General features: G+C 37.8%; 1 pseudogene; it reads right to left on the bottom strand.

Annotated features, from left to right (window-relative positions):
- Positions 1-383: 383 nt before the first annotated feature.
- LOC122240535 lies at positions 384-14,170 on the bottom strand (annotated as a pseudogene).

Raw genomic sequence — 14,170 nt, 5'->3', positions numbered from 1 at the left:
ATATGCACACACAGATATATAAAATATCCTACTAAAGCTAATTCAAGAATTTTTTTTTTTTGAAACTGTTTCTTTTCCAGCAATCTCATTTCCATTTTCCGTTTAAGAGTGCGTGGAAAAAGAGGGACGCCTGGGTGGCTCAGTCGAGCGTCCAACTTTTTGGTTTTTCACTCAGGTTATGATCTCACCGTTCGGGTCCGTTGGCGAGTTCAAGCCCCGTATGGGGCTCTGTGCTGACAACGTGGGGCCTGCTTGGGATTCCCTCTCGTTCTCTCTTTCTCTCTCTCTCTCCCTCTGCCCCTCCCCCTCCCACCCCGCCCTGTGCGCTCTCTCTCTCTCTCTCTCAAAGTAAATTTAAAAACAAGAGTGTGTAGAAGAAGAGCTTAAGACCACGCAATGGTTGTTCCTACCCATTCAGTAGCTGGAGCAGTGTCGCTGCAGTCTTGAGGGGCAGGCTGGGCGCTGCACTCCAGCAGGGAACCACGGAAGAGGCCAGAGGACACCTGCAGGCCTTCACTCTCTTCTGTGACCTCAGGTTGAGTTACAGTAAATTTGGGAGCCGGAGCAGTCCACTCACCCTGAAATTCTTCCTTGGTCATGGTCATTTCAGCAGCAGCCTGCTCTTCCTTTCCAATCCCTTCAGGATCTCTGCAGACACAGAGATCAAACGTGACCTCACACGGGCACCCACGCAAGACTGTGGCGCGCATGCGTAGAACTTCCCACAGCGGTAGCCACCCTATCAGACCCTCAGAGAGACACGGCAACGTGCACCTGGTGCGGAAGAGAGTCTGTTCTACGGCGAGGCGCCGTGGCGGGCGGGTTAACCTAGGAGGCCACCGTGAGCAGATGGTGCTTAGACCTGGGATCAGTAACCACAGGAAGTCGCAGCTCCCAGAACCTGCCTGGATCTGGTTAGGGAAGGTTCCAGGAGCTACGGGGCCAGCCACAGGAATGGCTCCAGTGGCAGCAACAAACTTCAGGCTCGCTGGCCAGTATTCCTGGGGGCTATGACACTGACATTGGTCAGGTTTTCAATGGCAACAATGGCACGAACTACCAGCAGAAGCATCTCTCAGGTTCTCTGCAGATTTATGAGGTAATTCCACGGCTTTTTTTTTTTTTTTTCCTTCCCATAATGTACTGCGCTGTTTGGAAGTCAAGGCTGGTGCCACATCAGTGGGTTCCTGCTGCAAGGAAATTGAGCACATCCTCCTCCTTCATTTGCAGGACATTTAGGGCTCCAGACATTGTGAAAATGTCCCTTTAAGTTATGAAGGAAACCCAGACAATGTAATAGGGATCTTCTCTGCATAGCACAGAAAACCGGGAATGTCATTTTTAAAAAAGAAAAGCATTTATACAGTAAAATTAGATTGTGGTCAATTTATATGCAGTGAAAATTTTGTAGAAGAGACACGGAATTCTAGATCTGGAAGAACTCTCAGTTCTTTACAGCTAAAGGTCGCTGTTAGGGGCTGAATTGTTTTCCCTCAAAATTCATATGTTGAAGCCCTAATTTCCAGTAGCTTGAATGTGATTGTGTTTATAGAGAGAACCTTTAAAGACCTAATTAAGCTAAAATGAGGCCAATAGCATGGACCCTAACCCAATCTGACTGCTGCCCTTATAATAAGAAATTTGGACATGCAAAGAGATACCCAGGGCCTGTGTGCACAGAGGGACACCCTTGGGAGGACACAGCAAGAGGGCAGCCATCTGCAAGCCAAGGAGACGCCATAGAAGAAGCCAGCCCTTCCAGCCTTCAGAACTGTGAGCAAATAGATTTCTGTTGTTGAAGCCACCTAGTCAGTGGTAGTTTGTTATGGCAGCCTGATAAACTAACACAGACACTCAATCTACTATTTAAATGCATGAATGGATTTAGAAATCTCTACTTTTCTAAATATTCTACCAAGAGTTTTCTATATGCAAATTTTAAATAAAATGGGGGGGAGGAGTCTATTCTTTTTTTAAAACTTCATGTTTCTCTGAATTTCCTTCCTATACGTGTGCCCCTCATGCACACATGTCTGAGGTTCTCCAGCCTTGTGTGTTTGGGATCCTTTTATATGTATATATATTTTTATATGAAATTTATTGGGATACTTTTATAAAAGACAGTTCTGAGTATATTCAAAGAATGCTATTACCATAATTCTGTAGGAAAAACACAAATGTGGTTTAAGAGGAGAAGTTTTATTATGAAGTCAACTGAAAATTTAAATATCATTTTGGTTATAATTTGTCTTTAAAAAAATGAACAAAGTGCAGTGGTAGGGCCAGAGTATTTGAGACTGGAGTTAATAGCCATGAAAGGCTTTTGTGCTCCTCTGTTATTATAAACACATTGCCCTTTCTGCATGATAATGATGACACTATCACATAGTCATTATTTAAACATAAGCTGGCAGGAGAAATAATACTAACAGAAAGAACACCTCGGCTTCAATTGAAGAAGAAAAAGTATATTCATAGTTTTTTTAAAGTTGCAAGTATTTGTGTCTACTTGTGTAAACATGTTGGTTTGTGTCTGCATATCTATGTTAATATATTAATTAGGTGAATAAATTAAGCCATTTATGAGCTGTGTGTCCCTGGATATATTCCTTAATCTAAGCCATTTTTCCCTTATCTATAAAATGGGTTAATATATCTCCAAAGGATGTTGTTGGGGTACTAAATAAGAAAACATGAGCAAAACTTAGTGGTGTGGCTGATACATGCAAGAGATCAATAAATTTAACTATATGCTTTTATTATCATAAAGCTCAGACAGACACTGAATTCCTCAAAGACCTTAGTTATCTTAGGGCCAACAGTATGCCCTAAAGGGTAGACTCTTTATGGGTATTATAGGTTGAATTAAATTATTGTAGGTTGGACTGAACTAAAATAGATAGTAAATTACATTTACACAATGCTTTATATTTCTGATACTTTCTAGAAGTATTCTAATAGTGCAAAAAAAACCTATCCAACATTATTTTCCAGGGCAAAATAAATTACATTAAGGAATTTAACTCAGTTTGGGCTTGATTCTTATAAACCCAATGCTTTTAAACGATGTGTGGTAAGTAGTCATGTACTGTAAGCAGACATGTTTCAAAGAAAATTAAATAATTTTGTTGATATTCCAGTTTTCTTTGTTGGTCAAAATATGTTTTCCTTAGCTATTTAAAGTTGATGAAGTTGATTTGTAATCTTAAAAAGCTTCAATCTTTGTTTCTGAAAAATGGCAAAACATTTTGCTAATTTTCAAGTTTCAAGGGTCTGAAATCAGGTCAAGGCTCAAAATTGATAGTGGCACGAGTCCACTCAATTTAGCAAAAGTGGGTTCTCTCTGTTCTTCTCTAAATGTTACAGAGAATTCAGTATCTTTTTTTTTTACATTTAAAAAACTGAACCAATAAGCCAAGGATATCAACACATCATGAGCTCATAAGAGGAAAGCCTATTTTAGTTATTTTTGTCTTGCTCTTGCTGTTTACCATAACAGAGGATTTCTAGAAAGGTGTGCCATACCCACAGAACAGAGAGACTCTTCTGTAGTGAGGAGATCACTGGGATGGAATTCAGGAATTCAGAATCCAAGCCTAACTTCCTACGTAAAGTCACATCATCTCTGGTAAGTATTGCTAAATTTCTCTGGATCTCAGCCTTCCTTTCTGGAAAATAAGGGGTATGATATATGTGTGTCCTTCTCTAGGAGGATATGATTATGCTTTGGAAAAAAATGGAGAACACAATTTAAATATGAGAAATTTTTATCTCATATGTCATCTACTATGGCATTCATTTTTTTCTGTGAAAGCAAGTTTTGAGTAAGCCAATGCCTATAGACCTTGTATACCTATAGACCTTGTATAAATTTAATAATGTAGTTCTAATATTTACTGCATACCTACTATGCACCATTTATAGCCTGGCTATCATAAACTAGAAATCTGAAAGAAATTACTGCATAATCTTTAAAATGCCACTACTAGGTAGTCATTATTATTCTGGTTTGACAGAACAAAAGCCACCAAGGGCATCAGTCCTGTATGTTTGGTCCACATGTATGGGAAAAAGTTCTCTAGTGGGACCAGGGAGCATTATTATTCCCTTTTTAAAGAGGGGCTTCTGACACTCAGTAGGGTGATTTGCCCGGAGTCAAAAACAGACATCTAGTGACAAATACAGACTCCAACACAGACAGATACTGGAAGCTCCATTTAACCTCTGGAGAAAGTGAGGCCCAGAGAGGTTAAAGAATGTGCTCTACACTTCCCAGGTGGAAAATGGTAGAGCCAGCTTTAAACCCAGGTCTGTTTACTGAAAAGTTAATATTCTTTCCACTAAAAAATGAAACATGTTAGATAAGTGATATGTGCCTCTTCCTTTCATCTAATAAACAGCTGTAAATAAATCATTTTGTGTTTTACAGCTCTCTTGTTCACTTTCCCCTACCTCCTTGGCTACAAAGCCTCTCTCTGCTCGTCCATCTGATTTAGCTGGTCTCCAAAAGTCAAACCTGTGCTATTTTCTTTCCAGACAGGAAAGCTTATGTAGCATTACACTTTTTTTTTTTTTGCCAGCTCTGCTTATATTGCTAACAGTTCTTAGGATTATCTTCCTTAATGATGCCAGATCTTTGATGCATGAGATTTAGGAGAACTGCTTCAGCATAAGGATGAATTGGCAAAAACTCTTTATTGTAGTTCAGATAGGAAAACTTTGTACCATTGCAAATCAAGATTTTAGCCAACCCTCTTTGTTCGCAATGTCCTATGGTGCCAATATCCTTTAGTGAACCTTCTCCCTAGGAAGTCTTCCTTCTTCAAATACCTTCTTTAGATTCAATGTTAGGTGCTTTAATACCTTGGCTACTTTCTTTCTGCTCAATGTAAACTTTTTAGTTTCTCCTTTTCTAGTTAGCACCCTTGGAAACCAGATGAAAGCTTCTCACTTTGCACTGATAGTTGATCAAGATAAACTGACAAACACAAAGGTTACAGAGATGATATTGTACAACCTATACTAAGGTCAGGTAACCAGAAACCCAGTAACGGGGATTAGGGTAAAAATCAGCGCAGATAATCTTCGGCTTCCAATGTTTGCCCTGAAAAGACTCAATGCTAACCTAACTATTTCCTTTGGTCTACATAAAAGAACCTTGTTCCGCTTTCAGAGTCCTTCATTGTCATGAAATCAGTCATTTGAACCAGAGTCCTTAAGGACATTTTCCATGCTGGGCGTACTCCTTTGAAAGGTATCTAATTATCCTATAGTCCTGACAGCTACCCAGCATGCCCTAGGATTTGACAAGTTATTTTCCACCTTTTGACCACACAAGAAAACTCTACAGTGTAAATACTGTAGTATCAGAAATTAACTTACTTCTTAGTCCCTAAATTCTTTTTAACAGCAAAGAATCATTAACAGATGCAGTAAATCATCATAATTAGAAGGATGGGTTTTTAGAGTTACTCAGGCACAAATTAAATCCAAAATTGGTCACTTTCGAGCTCTGTGACCTTGAGTAGTCACTTAACTCCCTGTGGCTTAGTTTCCTAATCTGTAAAACAGGGTAATTGTACCCATCTTTAGCTGGATTTGATCACCTTGATTCTCTTTCTCCAAATAATGGCAATGATTAGCAACACCCTATGCATAGATGGTTTACCAACCAAAAAGTAACAATTGTGTTAGGAGTATTGCGAGGAGTGTTGTATAGATTACTATGAAAATTAAATAATATATGCAAAGTACTTAGCATTTGGTAAGTGCTCCATAGATAATCATGAACTGACCTCAAGCCAATTTAATATGCACAGCTTTTAGGTTCTTTGTGGTATATTATATGGCCACCAGATCATACTGAAAGCGAATTACAAACCAAATTTTGTAACACATATAGACCACTATATCGACAAACAGACACAACTCAGGTCATATAAAATATTCTTTAAAGTTTGATAAAGTCCTAGCTTTTTGTACAGTTAAGTGCTCTCATTAACATCTTGCATGAAATATTTACTCAAGACAAACCCGTCATTAGAAATCCTCCCACACCGGTAACTGGAATCAGTCTGTTTACGGCTCAAGTCTCACGCCTCATTTCTACTGCCAAAGGCTTCAGACTTCCTTGAATTCTTATACCCTATTCCTGTCCATGCCTCTAAAGCAATTTTATCCAAACCACGTATCCTGAAGAGCTTTAATTTTACCAGTGAGCCTTTCTTACATTAATGGTGTAAGTCAATAAGCAAACATTTTCCTGCCTATTTTGCCATATAGTATGCTATTAATGAGTGATATCCGACATTCTTATTTCTAACATATTTCCAACATCTATGAATAAGGTAAATGTGGATGGTATAGATATAGATAATGGAAGTACTGGCATTGATATCTTCTAGAGCATGTAACTTCTAGTTAGAAAGCTAGCCGGCCAGCCCTGGACTGAAATTCTTAAATAGAATACTTACAGCACCTGGGGGATGCACTTTCAATGATACAACACACACAATATCATCCTACATATTTTAAGGCAAAGGAAAGTTATCATAGAAATAATCAGTCCAATTTAAGCATGCCTTCTTTATAAATGAAAAATAAAGTACATATTTAAAAATCAATGACAACAATCATCTTACTTTTATCTACTGTCTCACACTGTCTCACCTAGAGTTTAGTTTTCAGAATAAGAAAGGTGGTATCTGGGATTTGCCATGAGAGCCTCTATAACATGGAATGGCAGCTTTGAATAGAAATAGAATAAAGCAAAGGAAGGTGGGTGAGGGTGGCTGGTGTATGTGGCTAATGATGACAATGTCTAGGGCTTAGTAGCCATTTTAAGGTTGAATCTCTAAATTTTGAAAGCCCTCTCTTTCCTCGAGGCCTCTGAAGCATAGGTTGAAAACTGGTCAAGATCCCCATAACCTCTACAGATAGGGTCATTGCAAACAGTTTCTAATTGAGGGAAAACACGGACAATGAGGTACATTGTGAACAAATGTCTTTTATCCAAACTTGATAAATGGTCTTTGATAAATGGTCTGATGACGCTGAGAGAGACATGAAAAATCTGCTACTTGTCTAATTAAGTTGCACATCCACTAAAAAAAAAAAAAAAGGAAAAAAGGAAAAAAAAGTATCTACAATGCTTATTTCAGACTGTGGAACCCACAATAGTAAAGTTTTCTGTTGCCTAGCCATCTTAATGTCAAACCCATCCTTTATCACCTACCACTCCTTCAAAAAAGAAAGAAAGAAAAAAAATTCCAAATATGTGAGTTTCTCCAATATTCCCTGTTTCTAGTTTTTATAGAAAGAAATAGCCAGGGGAGTTGAATTACATCTTACCATAGAGCTTTACAAAGTAGTATATTTATCTATTTCTCTACACTCTATTAACTGTGCCATTCAAGAGTTGTACAGAAAACACTTGTCAATTAGGAAATAAGCCATGTTCAAAACTTCTCATTTAAGTGATTTGTGAAAGAACACACATTTCAAAAGAACAATATAAAAAAAATATTGCCACAATTGGAGCCATGAATCTCTTTTAAAATCAGATAACTGAAAATGATAGCGTCACTGCCAAAAACACAATGTAAATTAATTTTTCTTATACACATAACAGTTATGAGACACATATGAAAGTCATAACCAGGAAAAGTATGCAAAAATGTACAATTAGATGATATATTTTTTAAATGTCATGGAGAAGAGGGATCTCTGGCAAAATATTTCAAGTTGGTAGGTAATATCTCATGGTATTTAAGCATCTAAAATATATATATATTCAGGGGCGCCTGGGTGGCTCAGTCGGTTGGGCGGCCGACTTCGGCTCAGGTCATGATCTCGCTGTCCGTGAGTTCGAGCCCCGCGTCGGGCTCTGTGCTGACAGCTCGGAGCCTGGAGCCTGCTTCGGATCCTGTGTCTCCCTCTCTCTGTGACCCTCCCCCGTTCATGCTCTGTCTCTCTCTGTCTCAAAAATAAATAAACGTTAAAAAAAAATTAAAAATATATATATATATATTCAGTAGACCCCTATATACATAGAATATGTATAACACACGTATCATTTAAAAAATCAATTTCAACTTTTCTTCTTCTCTAGAAATCCTTCTCTGAATAATCTTTAAATCATTTGCTTATTAATAATAAATCACTCTTCAAAAAATAAATCACTTTTTTTCATATTTTTAAAGATTATTTATTTATTTCAAGAGAGAGAGAGCACGAGCAGGGGAGGGGCAGAAAGAGAGAAAGAGAAAGAATCCCAAGTAGGCTCCGCATTGTTAGCACAGACACTTGAACTCACAAGCCATGAGATCATGACCTGAGTGGAAATCAAGGGTTGGATGCTTAACTGACTGAGCCACCCAGGTGCCCTGATAATAAATCACTCTTTACTATAAACAAAAGTGGAATATTTACTCTTTGATCTTGATTCCTTAGAAGTAGTGCTTTTGGACCAGCCATAAAGTGTTTCATAAGTCAGTTCTGGAGATATGGAGTCTACCCCCTCCTTCAAATTAGCCCTTTGTGGCCTCAGTTTCTTCATCTGTAGATTAACTGTGTAAACTACATTTATCAAAATTGCCTTATAGTTTTAAAAACTATGTGTCCACGGGGCACCTGGGTGGCTCAGTCAGTTGAGTATCCGACTTCGGCTGAGGTCATGATCTTGTGGCTCATGGGTTTGAGCCTTGCATTGGGCTCTGTGTTGACAGCTCAGAGCCTGGAGCCTGTTTCAGATTCTGTGTCTCCTTCTCTCTTTGCCCCTCCCTTGCTCGCACTTTGTCTCTCTCTCAAAAATAAATAAACATTAAAAAAAATTAAAAACAATGTGTTCATGAAATAACAGCTTCTGTAATCTCTCAGAATTAGAAAATGACAAGCAAAATGTTGATATAAGTTAATTGAAATAAGTTTTCCTCTTTTATTAAAAAATAAATTTGAGTCAAAAAAATATTTGTTAAACTTTTAGTACCCAATATAATGACATGAAAACATTGTTAACTTTTATCAAGCCCTTTTTTCATATTCTTTCCCAAGAATGTTCCATCAAATTCCCACAGCTTACTTTACTCTTTTACTCATCACATTGTGACCAATATCCTTTTCCCTTTCACTGAGTGAGGACTCATGTATTACAAATTAATTTTCCCATTAATTGTAAATGTAATTAAGGTTATAAAGAATGAATGGCACTCTGCTTCAAAGAGGAAGTGTTATTTGCACCAGGATTTGAATGATGAAAAGGAGATTTCAGGCAGAAAATAGGAAAAAAGCTACTCCATGATCAAGGAATAATGTGAACACAGGAACAAAGGTGTCAGAGAAAATGTTAAGTCCAACATGGCTAGATGGACAGAAGTGGCTCATACAATAGATGAGCGTAGGGAGCTATAAATATTGTGGCCAAACTGTGAGGAACTTTGGATTTCATTCTCTAGATACTGAGAATCAACATACATTTATAGACAGTGAGGTGATATGACCAGATTATTACAGATGCTACTGAAATGTTGGCACTGAATTTGAAATGGACTGGAAAAAACAAAAACAAGGAAGACCATTGGTGTATCTGTTGAAATAATTTAAGTGAAATTCTTGAGACTCTGAAGTAGGGCAGTAGATAACAGAAATAGATAATATGTTTTAAAGAAAATTATTAGTCATTTGGAGGTATTCAAAAATATTTGTTAAATTGATTAATGAATAGTACACATGAATAAATGATATGAGTTATCTCCATAAAATTTAACAATTTTAAATATGCCAGGAAATTCCTTCTCTAGGATCCATTGGATTTCTTTTCTCTCATATTTGTAACAGAATGTTTGAATAAGTTTATAACTTTAGAATTTCTTGGGGCACCTGGATGGCTCAGTCAGTTAAGCGTCAGACTCTTGATTTCAGCTCGGGTCATGATCTCATGGTTTGTGGGTTCAAGCCCCGTGCCAGGGTCTGTGCTGACAACATGGAGCCTGCTTGGGATTCTCTCTCTTCCTCTCTGTCCCTCCCCTGCTCATGTTCTCTCTCTTTCAAAATAAATAAATAAACTTAAAAATATTTCTTGATAATCTCAATTTTTCTTTGAATCATATGGTTAATAGCTTCTTGATTACTTGATAAATGTAGAGAATAATGATCTATCTTTATTATAATTATCTCCATGAAACACTAATTCTTTTATTTTGTCAATTTCAAACTCCATTTGATATATGATCAATTTTTATTGACAACATTAAACAGAACATTCTGAGTTAATATTATAAACATTTCTAGAATTTCACAAGAGTTTAAACAATTTTTTTTATGTTTCATTCATTTTGTGTGTGAGAGAGAGAGAGAGAGAAGAGAATGAATGAGGGAGTGGCAGAGAGAGAGGGAGACACAGAATACAAAGCAGGCTCCAGGCTCTGAGCCATCAGCACAGAGCCTGATGCCGGGTGGGAACTGCAAGATCATGACCTGAGCTGAAGTGGGACATTTTACCTACTGAGCCACCCAGGTGCCCCAAGAGTTTAAACATTTTTTTTAACATCCCTCTGATTTGGTATTACCCAGGCTCAACTCTTTTCAGGAATGTAATTATTTACTGTTAATTTTTAAATTGGACCTATGATTCATTTTTAGGCACAGTGTAAAGGGAAAAAATCCAACTACCAATAATTTAAGTATTTAGTATCTTTGGCAATATTTGCTAATCTTTGTTCTATAACCAAGAAAAACAATGAACTAAACAAATGGGTTTGATGATATTCCCTGAATACTAAAAAATAGGGTTACTCAAAGAATACTCCATTAACTGATGCTTTTCATCATTTTTAGGGCTGGTAAAATCATACACCTAGAAGGATAAAGGAGGATTTACATTTTTGTAGCTTGGCAACTCCACAGGAAAGAGTTGATCTTTTCAATTAACTTTAGCAGCTAAGTCTCACAGTGGATTCTGATTGGTCCACCTGAGGCGATGTATCCCAACCTCACCAATCTGGGGATTGGACAGGCCTGTGTCATAAACTCACCCCTACAGTGGGGTTGCAGATGAGGGAAACAGAGCCTTGTGAATTACAATCCATCCTGAAAGACATGGAATCCATGTGAATTCTACAAAAGAAAGTAGGGTGCTGGTAGCAGAAGAGGAATAGCAAGGTGTGCTGGGCAGATAAAACATGCTTACCATAGTCCACATGCCTGGATTAGATCAATGTTTTTTCTACTTACTGATTGAGGGACCTTTTAAGAAACTACTTTATCTTGTTGTCCTCAGTTTCCTTATTTATCAAATCGAAAAATTATCTCCCTTACATGATTGTTGTGAGAAGTTAGTGACATAGTATAAGCTAAGAGCCTGGCACAGTCCCTGCCTCAAGCCTGGCATCAGCAACTTAATTAGAACAGAGATTCACTATGTTCTGCTCACTATACTTGACACTGAAGATAAAAAAATGAGTGAGGACAGTCATAGTCGGTGACTTTAATCAAATAATCATACAGACAAATGTTAAACTGCAGCTACTTTGTAAGTGCTACAGAAGAGAAGGAATTCACACTTGAGTTTATAATAAAAGCAGAGCTGACTAAATCAGAAGTTAAGGAAAGCCTGCCTAAGGAAGAGAATATAGAGGATATTGAATTGAGATCTAATGAGAATGAAAAGTTATTTAGGCAAAGAGGAAAGGGTTGAGCAAAGCGATGCAAGTGGAGTCTAAAGGAGGGAGATATGCAGAGGCTCTGAAAGGGTAAGGAACTATGAGGAACAGAGAGAAGGCCCTTGCCTCTGGAGCAGGGGAGCACAAAATGAATGGACTTTGGAGAGGTAGCAAGGGGCCAAACCCTGGAAACCATGAAGTCTTTGCTAAGGTATGTACTGCTTTATCCCAAGAGCAATGGAAAGTCACCAAAGAGTTTTCAGCAGAGGAAGTTGCATGATCAAAGAACAATTCTAATCCTTCTCCATTTCCACCTCCCCCAAAGATGGGAATGGATGGAAACCCTCTGGTCCAGCCTGGTCAAACAAAGAGATTTTAGTTTGGGGTGCCATTTTTGTAAAGAAAGGTACTGAAAATAACATGTGTGTCTAACACAGGGCAGTCACAAAATGGTGAATGAACAAGAGATGTTTTACATGCATGAGACAAGATTTACAAGACTTACTTGCTAAATGAAAGTTGTTTCTTAACAGCAAGTGTTAAGCTCAAAACCAAAAACTGTTTCCAACAATTAATCAGAAACAGCATGATGGACAAAGTAGCAGTGAAAGAATGCAAGCATAGATGAGATCATCATGGAGAGACTTTCTTCCCAACGTACCGAAGTTGAACTCCCTGAACCCTGTAATGGGAAGCTACTATTTCCACAAGAAAATATTCCTCATGTCTCCTTTTCCACTTGAAGCATAGCCCTGCCTCTTGTTCACTTTTAAGTAGCTCCTAGTTTTCTTCTGCTAAGGGACTGGATACTGGCCTGTGTCTCCTCCAAAGGCCTACCTTAAAGGAAGACCTCCATCTTTCTGGCCCACTTTGGACTACCTCATGAGCTTGATGGAGAATCTTCAAATTTTATATGAGCTCTTCCTAATCTCTTTGAGATATGCTTTTTTATTCTCTTGACCTGATTTCAAATAACATGATTCTACAGCAAAACTGTGATGCAGCAATATGAAGGAAACAAAAAATACAGTTATGGATAAGAAAGTCAGTGATGATATTAATGTAGCTAGGGCCATTGATTGGGCTGTGCAGGTGGGAGGAGGAGACAGAATGGAGAGGGAAAAGAAGGGAAGGAGGGAGGGAGAGAGCGGGTGAGAGTGTACACTATAGGAGATGAATGTATTGAGTACTGAGATGAATGACTTAGTTGAATAATAAAAAAAAATTGACCTGAATTTCTGAGAGTTTTACCCCCTGGGTTCCTTAAACCTGGTCTAATTTATTAGCCTTTCCTTCCTATTGATTTCATAAAATTAATATGGTTAGATTGATGTTTACTGAGCTTTTGTAATTCTACCAACTTCATGATTTTTGTCACAAACACCCTCCTTTAGTACTAGTTATTATTTATTTAATATTATACATTAAACTGTCTTTAAATTGACCCTTCACATTTTTTTACTAAGAAACTACTTAGGGTCATCTGATGTGATATATATGTGTATTATATATATACACATTTAAAATGTATACATTTTGATTCATACTCCTCTGATAAAATAAAAATACTAATCTGTGTACCATCCTGGGAACCTTTACAGTTATGCATGTTACACTGTTATATGATTTGAGACAAGGTCATATAGCCTGCAGCACAATCTGAAACAACCTTGCTCATACTCATTTCCATTAGAGTATAATAATACATTTCAGGAGTGTAGATCCTTTAGACATAATATATATGCAAGTGTTTGGAAGATTTTTTGGCATAGCAAAATTACCCCGAAGGGCTGGTTGTGTTAAGATTGGGATTACCAGGGAGGAGTCAACAATTAAATGATTGTCTAGTACTGTCATACTTGCTTCTGTTTTCAGGCTTCTTTCCACTTCTGCTTAAAATGATTTGCAGCACTATTCTGATTGAAAGTAAAAACGGTCATTTAATACTGTGAACTTTTCTTGTGTCCTTTTTTTCAAACATTTATTTTCATAATTATGGAGGGGTAAGTAGTCTTCTCAGTGGGAGCTCTAGCCTCCTGGAGCAAAGCACTTGCTGAAGGCTGCATAATGACATACGAAGTTCACATTTCCAAGTCCCCAGAGTCCTTTGCCATTAAGTGAATGCAGTAGTCAGAATAATGACCCCCCCCAAAGATGTCAAATCCTAATTCCTGGAACGTGTGCATATGTTATGTTACATGGCAAAGGGGAATTAACATTGCAAAGAGTATTAATGTTGTTAATCAGCTAACTTTAAAATAGGAAGATTTTCCTAGAGTATTCTGGTGGACATAATGTAAGCACAAGGTCTTTGGAAGTAGGAGAGTCCAAAGGGAAAGTCAGAGTGGTTTGATGTGAAAACTCAACTCACCTTTACCGATGAAGATGAAGGAGGCTATGAGCCAAAGGATGTGGACAGCTTCTAGAAGCCAAAAAAGGCAAGACAAGGGATTCTCCCCTAGAGCTTCTGTAAGGAATGCAGCATTGCCAACACTTAGCCCAGTGAAATCCAT

The sequence above is a fragment of the Panthera tigris genome, chromosome B4 (assembly GCF_018350195.1).
Source record: "Panthera tigris isolate Pti1 chromosome B4, P.tigris_Pti1_mat1.1, whole genome shotgun sequence".
NCBI lineage: Eukaryota > Metazoa > Chordata > Mammalia > Carnivora > Felidae > Panthera > Panthera tigris.
The sequence above is the reverse complement of the archived record's forward strand: the minus strand, read 5'-3'. Positions and strand labels throughout refer to the sequence as shown.